The sequence below is a fragment of the Lepidothrix coronata genome, unplaced genomic scaffold (genome assembly GCF_001604755.1).
Source record: "Lepidothrix coronata isolate B3197 unplaced genomic scaffold, Lepidothrix_coronata-1.0 Scaffold28, whole genome shotgun sequence".
In the NCBI taxonomy this organism is placed as follows: domain Eukaryota; kingdom Metazoa; phylum Chordata; class Aves; order Passeriformes; family Pipridae; genus Lepidothrix; species Lepidothrix coronata.
Window position 1 is genome coordinate 4053392 of NW_016690208.1, and position 8913 is coordinate 4062304.

Below are 8913 nucleotides of genomic sequence, written 5' to 3' on the forward strand. Positions count from 1 at the left end.
CTTTAAGTTGATTCAGAGATGCATTTGAACCAGACTCTCATCAGTTCTTGGCTGGCTGCATCTCTTCCCACCCCCTCGTGCTACTGGTTCTGCAGGCTCTCTAGTTCCTGGGAAGTGCTTGATCCATTTTTGGTGAACTGTACCTGCCAGGCTGCCTAACAACTGTTCTGGACTCACAGCTCAAGTGGTGTCCTTGTGGTGGTGTCCTGGGACTGCAGGGGAATGGTGCTGGGAGCACTGGTGCATCCTCTGCTCTGTCAGCTCCAAGGGAAGGTCATTCCCACTCTTTGGGGCCATCCCTGCTTTCTTGCAGACACTACAAAGCTCCAGGAAAGCACTGGAGATGGGATTTCTCTGCTGGGTGGGGAAGGAGGCAAGGCTGGTCTGGCTTCCACGACCTCGTCCCTCCTTGGAGTCAGAGCTCACCCCTCTCCACATCCTCAGTGGGCACTGGGCCTTCTCCTCCCATCACAGGGTAGGGAGTGGCACAAGGTGGGATTGGCACAGCCTGCCCCACTGGGGGGTTTATCCCTGAGCCCCTGGGACTGCAGCTTTTCTGGTCCCAGCACAGCAGAGGGTGTTCAGGAAGAGGCATTTTCAGCAGGATGGAACTCCTTCTTGCCTTTCCCCAAGGAAAGGGAGCTCACTGGAGGGAAGGCAGAGTTTCAGGCCCCTCCTTTGGAGTTTGTGTCACCCTCCTCCATGCCAGCTCAGTAAATTACAGCCCTAATTGAAACCATGCCCAGGCTGAGCTTGCCTAAATGGTGGTGTGAGCATTTCTGCTCCCAGGGATGCTCTTTGCAGGGACAGAGGTGCTTCCCCAGCGTTGGTGTGGCAGGCTCTGGCTCCAACAGAGCCTTCCATGCTCCAGCACACACAGGAATTTTTACCCTCTATCCTCTGTGAGGGTTGGTGGATCTTGGACCCTGCAGCACCTGGGGGGGGTTCACAACTGATGCAAGGGCCTCATGTGAGGCTGAGTTGGTGCAAACTCACCCCCTGAGCCAGAGGACTATGGGCAGGTGGAATTGCCTCCACAAAGGCATTGGAAATCCATAGAAATGGTGGTTTATCAAGGTCCTGGAAGTGCTCAGAGATCAGGAATGGGCTGGCAAAGGTTCTGTCGGAGCCATGGCTTCAATAAGGGGTGAGGAGGCAGGTCGGGAGCCTGGTCTGAGTTACAAGGTTGCAAAAAGTCCTGCATAACTCTGGAATTTCCCCAAAATGTGGGGGCTGACTGTGTTTAAGATATATGTTGATGCTCAGCATCTTTTGCCCAGCTCAGGACCTTTACAGGCTTCCCAGCCTGGACCATGGGCTGATGGAGAGGCTGAGGCAGCTCCCAGGGATTTTGGGATGGGATGGGATGAGGGAGAGTGGTTCAGAAAGGCCTCTGTGCCTCAACAGCCTGAAGACTGTGCTGCTCCAAACACAGGCTGCAGCTTCCACCACTCCCCTCCTTTGCCTGGGAGCTCCTGCTGCCACGTGGCCTTTTCCACTAACAGCACCCTGTAGTCTGTGCCTTGCTCTGCCTCTTGTTCTTTTTCTTTTTTCCTCAGGAAACATCTGGAAGCTGAGTAAGAAACATTTAAAGGGGGAGGGAAAAAAAAAAGAAAAGGAAAAAAGCAAGGGGGAAGGGACCTTGGGAACACCATATGATTTCACTTTCCTAAGACAACTGCAATTATGCCTTTGAGGCTTTACCAGTCACTGTAGATTCAAACCATGTTGGATGATGTAAGTGGGAAAATATGAAGGGCCTACTGGATGATAAAAAAAACCAAAAAAGTAAAAAAGAGAAAAAGAGCAGTTTCTGGCATTTTATTTAACATTCTGAGTCAAGAAAAGGGCGTCGTCCAGATGGACTTTTTCCTTATTGCTTTTCTAGGCTTGGTTGGGACCAGCAAGACATCATCCTCCAGGGATTTGACTTTTTACAGCTCCTTTTTTTACCAGGGGAAGACCTATTTGCAGATTAAAAATTCCCTGGACCTGCATAAACCAACAGCCAAAGTGTATCAGGCAGTGGGAGGCTGTAGGAGGGGATGCCCCTCTGGGTGATGCTGGAAAACTTTCCAGGGTTTCTTGCAGCAAGGGGAACCTTAAATTAGAGTCAAAAAGTGGGGGACCACTGCCTGGTGGTGAAGGAAGGAGGAAAGCTCATCCCATCCCAACCTCTGCATAAGGGGAGGGAATCAGTGCTCCCATAGAGACACCCCAGCACCTGCACTGACCCCAAAGTTCTTCCCATTTTCCCAAGAGAGACAACAAGTAAAGCAGAGGGATGGGAAGCAGCAGGACTTTACCAAGGATGCCAAAGCCTCGATTTTCCTTTTCCTCTGAGCAATCTAGTCCACATTTTGTCATTTAACCAGTGAGTCCTGCAGGGCTTTTGCAGAGTTCCTACACCCTTCTCCAATGAGATCACTGGAAATGGAGCATGAATTTCTGCAGAGCCCAGCTTTTCCCTGGCACTGCCCTCAGGATGAGGCTGTGTTGTGACACAGGGAGCTCCCAGCAAAGCAGGGCAGCCCAAGGCAGCCAGCCTGGTTGGAGCTGCTTCCCCCAAATCCCAAAGTGTGCTGTGATTGCAGACAACAGCCAGGACTGCATTAAAACTCACTCAGGCCAATGCAAATCTTCCACTCGCTCCAGCAGTTTTGGTGAGGCTCGTTTTGAGGCAATGGGATTTTGCTGCTTTTATGGGTTATCAAAGCCAAAAGCTCATTTTCATGCAGGCTGGAAACACCAAAACACAAATGTTCCTGGAAAGCAAATATATCAGGACTGCAAATATGGACACATGAACAGTTGTAGTTGGATTCAAGCAAAGGCACACACAAAAGCCTCTCGGAGGGAGGGGTGTGAGGAGCATCCTTGGGATGGTGACCCAAGGTGCCTTCTACTCTAGGAGCAATAACACCTACACAGCTGCCACCGGTCAAGTTTAAACTGTCCAGACTCACTCTGAAGAAGAAGAGATCAGATCAGCAGGTCCCAGAACGTGACCTCTCCTTGAGCACAATGTGGCTGCTGCCCCTGCCTTGTCCCTTCCAGGTGGCTGTGTCAGTGAACACCTCATTTATACATTCAATCCATGCAGCCACTTTACACCCCAGCTGTCCTGGGTGTGTGTGCTTTCCCTCCCCTGACCCTTCCAAGCTGTTAACACTGTCCATGGCTGACGTCCTGAACCCTTTACAAGATTTTTCGGCAGTGACAGCAAACAGCATCTCCTGACACGTTTTTGGTGATGCAGGTCAGGCCTTCTGATAACACACCATGAACACCCTGCACACGATGCTCTCAGCATCCTGAAAGGCTTTGCTGGCTGTTTGCAAATCCTCAGGGAGAGGCAGGAGTGCAAATGAGAATTCAAGTGTTTACAGCTCTCAGCCTCCTCCAGCTCCTCCTTGCAAGGGATTCTCCTGTCCAAACATCCCTTGTGTCCCAGAAACACAGAGACAGCACTGAAAATATATTTAGGGACCTGAGTCACACCAGTTTCCATCAGCTGGGTGTTGAATGGGAGATGCTCCCATTGCCATGTGAATAAAATATTCCTTCACTACTATTCTTTCCACAGGCTATTACCCTGTGCTATTTCAGCTCGTGTTCCAGCTCCAGCCTCACTGTTTGAAGCCAAAACTAATCCTAAATCGTGAATGGATATTAGGCAGGTGAGGTGAAGGTGAGGGCACTGCACAACACGCCTGGCTGAGCTCCCTGAGCACGTGGAGGAGCTCTGGCAGGGCTGGGGGCTGGAGGAGCTGGTCCCTATCAACCACATCCTACTGCTACCTCTGTGCTGCTGCTGCCTCCTCCTCCTCCTCCTCCTCCTCCTCCATCCCCTCCCAACTGCATCTCCTCCCCAGATGGTCCCCCAGGGCTGCAGCCCCAGCACAGCACCCACGGGTGCCTGGTACCTCTGGCTATTTGGCTCAAAAAGTGCTTTACAGCACTGAATTCCCCTTCGCAACCCAATTAAAATGCTCACTCAAGGACTCCAGCAGTCGGATTACAGCAATTAATTCACTTCCACGTCCCCAGGCACATCTTGCTCACTTGCTCCGGCGAAATCAGGAGGAGCATTTCGGTTTCTACCCGAAACCCCCCGATTTCAGCTCTCCCTTTGGTGGCTGGGAACTGAGCCTAGACGTGAAATAATGAACTAAAATCCCTCCACGCGTTGACCAAAGAAAACAGGCTGTCAAGTAGAAATATTCCCTCGCTCCTTTTCAAGACAGCCCGACTCTCCTTCCCATCTGTAGGCATCGCTCTGTCGGGGAGGCAGCGCAAGGAACTCAGCAGGAAATTGTCAGCGACAGCATGTGATGCTGTTTGTAGAGCATAAATCAGCCTAGGAAATGAAAAGCACTATCCTCCAGGTTTTTTTTTTCCAGGTTTGCTCAGCGTTTTATACCTCTGCGGGGATGCTATGAAGGAGAGTTTTTTGGCAGATTAAACCCAAGTCCAACGTTTGCTGTTAGGGCCTTAATTATGTTCAGTCTTCTTAGTGCTGTTTGCATTAGGCCATAATATCTCCCTCTCCAGAGCTCCAGTGACTCCACTTAAGCATGAAAATGCTGGAGGAGAGACTGAATCTCTGCAGGTTTTCCAGCTTTTGGCTCAGCCTGGAGAGTGACAGAAGCCAGGACGATTTCAGTGCCTCTCTCACGTGGGTTTCCCACCACGGGAAGCTGAAGCCGTGAGGGGGGATAATGCAGGAAATTGGGCAGAGATTTCTGGGGGCTGAAAAACTGAATAAGGGTTTTGAAAGGGCAGATTTGTGCAGAGCCCCCCTGCAAACACCAGAGGTTTCTGACCTCCACGGCTGAAGCTGTCAGGAGTAGCCCGAGCTCAGGTACATCTGTGCTGCAGAACTTACAGGTTGATGTGGTCAATACTCACCCTGAAGCAGAGAAACTTTGCAATTGCCCTTTAATCTTGGTTAAAGATGACCTGCACCACCCGTATTGAACGCTCCTCTAGGCTAAAGCAGAGTCACAGAATTATAGAATATCCAGAGCTGGAGGGGATTCACATCATCAAGTCCAACTCCCAGCCCTGGACAGGACACCCCAAGAATCCCACCAGATGCCTGAGAGAATTGGCCAAACACTTCCTGAACTCTGACAGGATTGGTGCTGTGATCACTTCCCTGGGAAGCCTGTTCCATGACATGCAAAGAGGCTGTTTCCATTCTCATCTGGAGCAACACAGGAGAGGAAATGTGTGAAGTTGTCCAATATTTGCCAGAAGACAAGTGGTTCCAAGTCTCATTGGAATCAAATTGGTCCGGTCTTACCACCAAGTGGCATCTGGGTGGTGATGGCACTGCTGGGCCAGGGCACACTGTGCCTGCATCTCCACAGGCTCTTCCACGTCCTTCTGCCTTGGCACTGAGAGTTTTAGGGCTCAGCTCCTTACCCCCAGCCATCCTGCCCCTCTTCCTTCCCAAAAATCAAACCAGAGCTTATGACTGTTCCTGGGAGCTCACCCCTGCTCTAGTAGCAGTTCAGGCTGCAGAGCTGTGAGTTCTCCAGCAAAGCAACAATCAGTACAAATTCTCCCAGCCAGCTGCTCCCATCTGCTCCGTGGGTTGTTTGTGTTTGTGGAGTGCGGAGAGCAGAGTTTTTCCTGAACTCACATGGTTCTTGCAGATCAGTTTGACAGAGTGAGATGAGCCATTTAAGTTAAGCCAGTTCCTTCCTATTTTTTGCAAAACCTACCTGAAAGTTTGGGGTTTGGCTGTGTGATGATGCTGCATCTATCAAAACCTTGGGGGAAGCCTAAGATTTTGGAAAGTCTCGGCTGCTTGGCTGACGAGCTGTAAAAATGGAATGAGCTTTTACACGGCTTTGTGTTCAGCCAATCTTTGTGGTTTTGGGTAGTTTTGCTCAAAGGTGCAGGTTTCACTCAAGCTGCACAGGGAACAATTTCCTTCTTCCCTCCCTACTCTCTCCTGCTCACTCTGCACAATCAGCTTTGGCTCATGGCCCTGGAGACCACGGTGGTGCATCAGGGCTGTGGGTCCTGGAGGTGCAGAGCCCTCAGGAAATGCTGTTTTTGGGATGCTTTGGGCATGCAGGGGAGAGGGTGACTTCAGGCAGGTGGTTTCTGCAGAAGCCCTTGCCTCAGCCTTGCAAGGGTTTAGCCATGGCCAGTTGAACAGCCTGGAAATTCTGGAATAGGAAGAAATTCTTCCCTTTGAGGGGGGCGAGGCCCTGGCACAGGTTGCCCAGAGAACCCTGTGGCTGCCCCATCCCTGGAAGTGTTCAAAACCAGGCTGGATGGGGCTTGGAGAAACCTGGGAGAAGGTGATGTTGCACCAAAAAAATAAGCGGAGAGGTCTCCAGCAGTTCCCACGGTCAGAAAACATCAGAAATGTCCCCCAGATTCAAACTGTTCTGTCCAGTGAAGAGTTATTATGAGGTGTTGCTCGATCAGCCTCACAAAGCCGGACCCTGCCGTGCTCCCCTGTCATCTGGAATGCATTTGGGATAGCGTGTGGCTCAGCCCTGCATCTTGAGCCCAGCCAGGCTCTCGGGTCGTGGCACAGAAGGGCCGCGCCACGTGGTGATGCTGCACGGCCCGGGGTGGTGATGTAATGGTGGGAAGGGCCAGGCAGAGCCTTCCAGCAAACCTGCTGGCTCCTGCAGGGAACTGTTACGAGGGCAGTGGAAAGCTGAAGTGTGAACTGGAGATAATAGGTGAACAATCTTCTGATTTTTGTGTGATATTGATGCTCTTCAGGACGGTTACCCTGGTCCTGAGCACAAAGGAGGAGGGGGGGGAAAGGCAGCGTGGGCTGAAGTGAGCTCAGGCTGCTCCAAGCATTGCTTCAGGGACATGGGTGTCCTCCCTGCCTCGTGCCATGTCCCACAGCCCACCTCAGAGCCTGCCTGTGCCTTTTCTGATCTGTATTTGAAGAGGGAACACTTCCCAAGAGGCCACTTCCCACTTGGTTTTGATTCCTATCTCCTGCCAAGCTGCTGTTCCCCCTTTACAGCTCACCATCTGTTTCCCAAGGGAGAGCACAGTGAGAAGGGCACTTTGTCCTGCTGCCTTTTCCATGGAACAGCAGGGCAGTGTGAGCTGCTGGGATTAAAATGGGGCTTTCAAACCCCTTGGCCTGTGGACTTGGCAGGAAACATCCCATCTCCACTTAAAAAGCTCTGGAACACGAGTATGACCAGGCTGTGATCCCTCTGCCCTTTTTCTGCAGATGTTGAGGTGTCCCTGTCCCCACAAGATCTTGTCCTTGCTGTCCTAATGCCCTTTGTTCCTGGGAAACACCAACAGTCCCTTTCCCATGCCTTTTTCACCTAAACCCTCCTCTCCTGTCATGGTTATTGGCCAGAGAGATGTCACAGAACCATGGAATCACAGACTGCTTTGGGCTGGAAGTGACCTTAGAGATCATCATGTTCCAGCCCCCTGCCATGGGTGGGGACACCTTCCACTAGAGCAGGTTTCTCCAAGCCCCATCCACATGTCCTGGTGCATGTTCCTTTTGTAGAGCATTTGGAAGCAGGCAAGCAGCTGCTGTGGCATTTCTGTCCCCACCAGGCTCAGGATGGTGAACCACGAGCCCAGGGAGGGCTGCACAGCACCAGTTCCAGCAGGGCCTCATGGCACTCCAGGGTGGAGAGCAGAGGCAAAGCATCCCATCCAAAAAGACCTGTGCCAGCCTCACCTGTGAGCCTCCAAAACTCCTCTGCACAGCCCAGGGATGCCCACACCAACCCCAGTGTCTGCTGAGGGGGATTCTGGAAGGTGGTTATGCTGACAGGGAATGAATGGAGCTTCTGTTCCGTGGGAAGGGCTTGGATTTCAGCGTGGGGAGGGAGAGTGTGCTGGGGAAGGGAGAGTGTGCTGGAGCAGAGGGAGAGGCCCTGGTTTACAAAACAAATAACCACTGTGGCTTATAAGCACGGGTAATCTGTTATTCCAAAAGGATCAGGCATAATTTACCACCTGATATCAAACTCCTCTGCATTTTGAAAGGGAAGTTAACAAATGGAAGCTGAGACAGAGAAGTGGAAAGGCTGTTTTTTCCCAAAGCTGCTTTGTTTTGGAACTCCCTTAACCCAGGCTGTCCAAACCCAGCACATTACTCTGCCTCTGGGGACAGGGGTGACGGTGGCCACAGCTTGTCACTGAGACCAGGGAGCACGTTGGGGCTGGAGGTGCTGCCATCCCAGCACTGTGCATCCCATTCCATGGGCTGGGGATGATGCTGTACCCCTCACCCTGGTGCCTCCTGTCCCCTTTCTCCCACCTCTCTGAGGCCGTGCTGACAGGAATGCTGATGGGAGCACCTGCATCTGCTTTGGGGTCAAACCCTGCAATTCCCAAAAGGAGGGGGAAAAAAGTGATTATTTTCTTTGGCAGCTCCATCTGACTCCTGACAACAACTGTGGCCACCCCTTCTCCGTTTATGTGACATCATTCCAGCTCAGTCTGCGGTGGTTAGAGTGGGCCTTTTTGTTTGGACTAATTTAATCTTTCCATTTTCAAAACTGCTGATTCCTATAAACAGTTTTAAGCCAGAGGCTGAGCTGGATGCTCTGTTTCCTTGGAGTATGGCGCTTACCCAGCTCAGCTACGTGAAAATGCTGTCTCTGGACAATCCTTGGGCAATTCACGTCTGACATTCCTGGTGATGGGAGCCAGCAGGAGCCTCCTGCCCCGCTGCTCTCGGGATCCCATCGGAGGTGCTGCCGCAGCTCCGGGCGGTGCTTCCCTGCCTGCTGCAGGCTCTGGCAGCAGGATCCATGAGGAGAACACTAGATGGCAGGTTGAGGCCATGTCTGAGCCTGCCGAGCCCAGGGCAGGGCGATGTGGCATCGGGGACGGCTCGGAGGGTTGTGCTGGCTCTGCCCAAAGGATCTTCCAGATGGGGCGGGT

The 8913-nt window shown here is 52.0% G+C and overlaps 1 long non-coding RNA gene across 1 annotated transcript; it reads left to right on the plus strand.

The window, feature by feature from the left end:
• Positions 1–6556: 6556 nt before the first annotated feature.
• On the plus strand, positions 6557–8484 carry LOC108494949. Its single transcript, XR_001873993.1, has 3 exons — positions 6557–6713; positions 7573–7701; positions 8398–8484. It is a non-coding gene; the product is annotated as an uncharacterized LOC108494949 (long non-coding RNA).
• Positions 8485–8913: the final 429 nt, after the last annotated feature.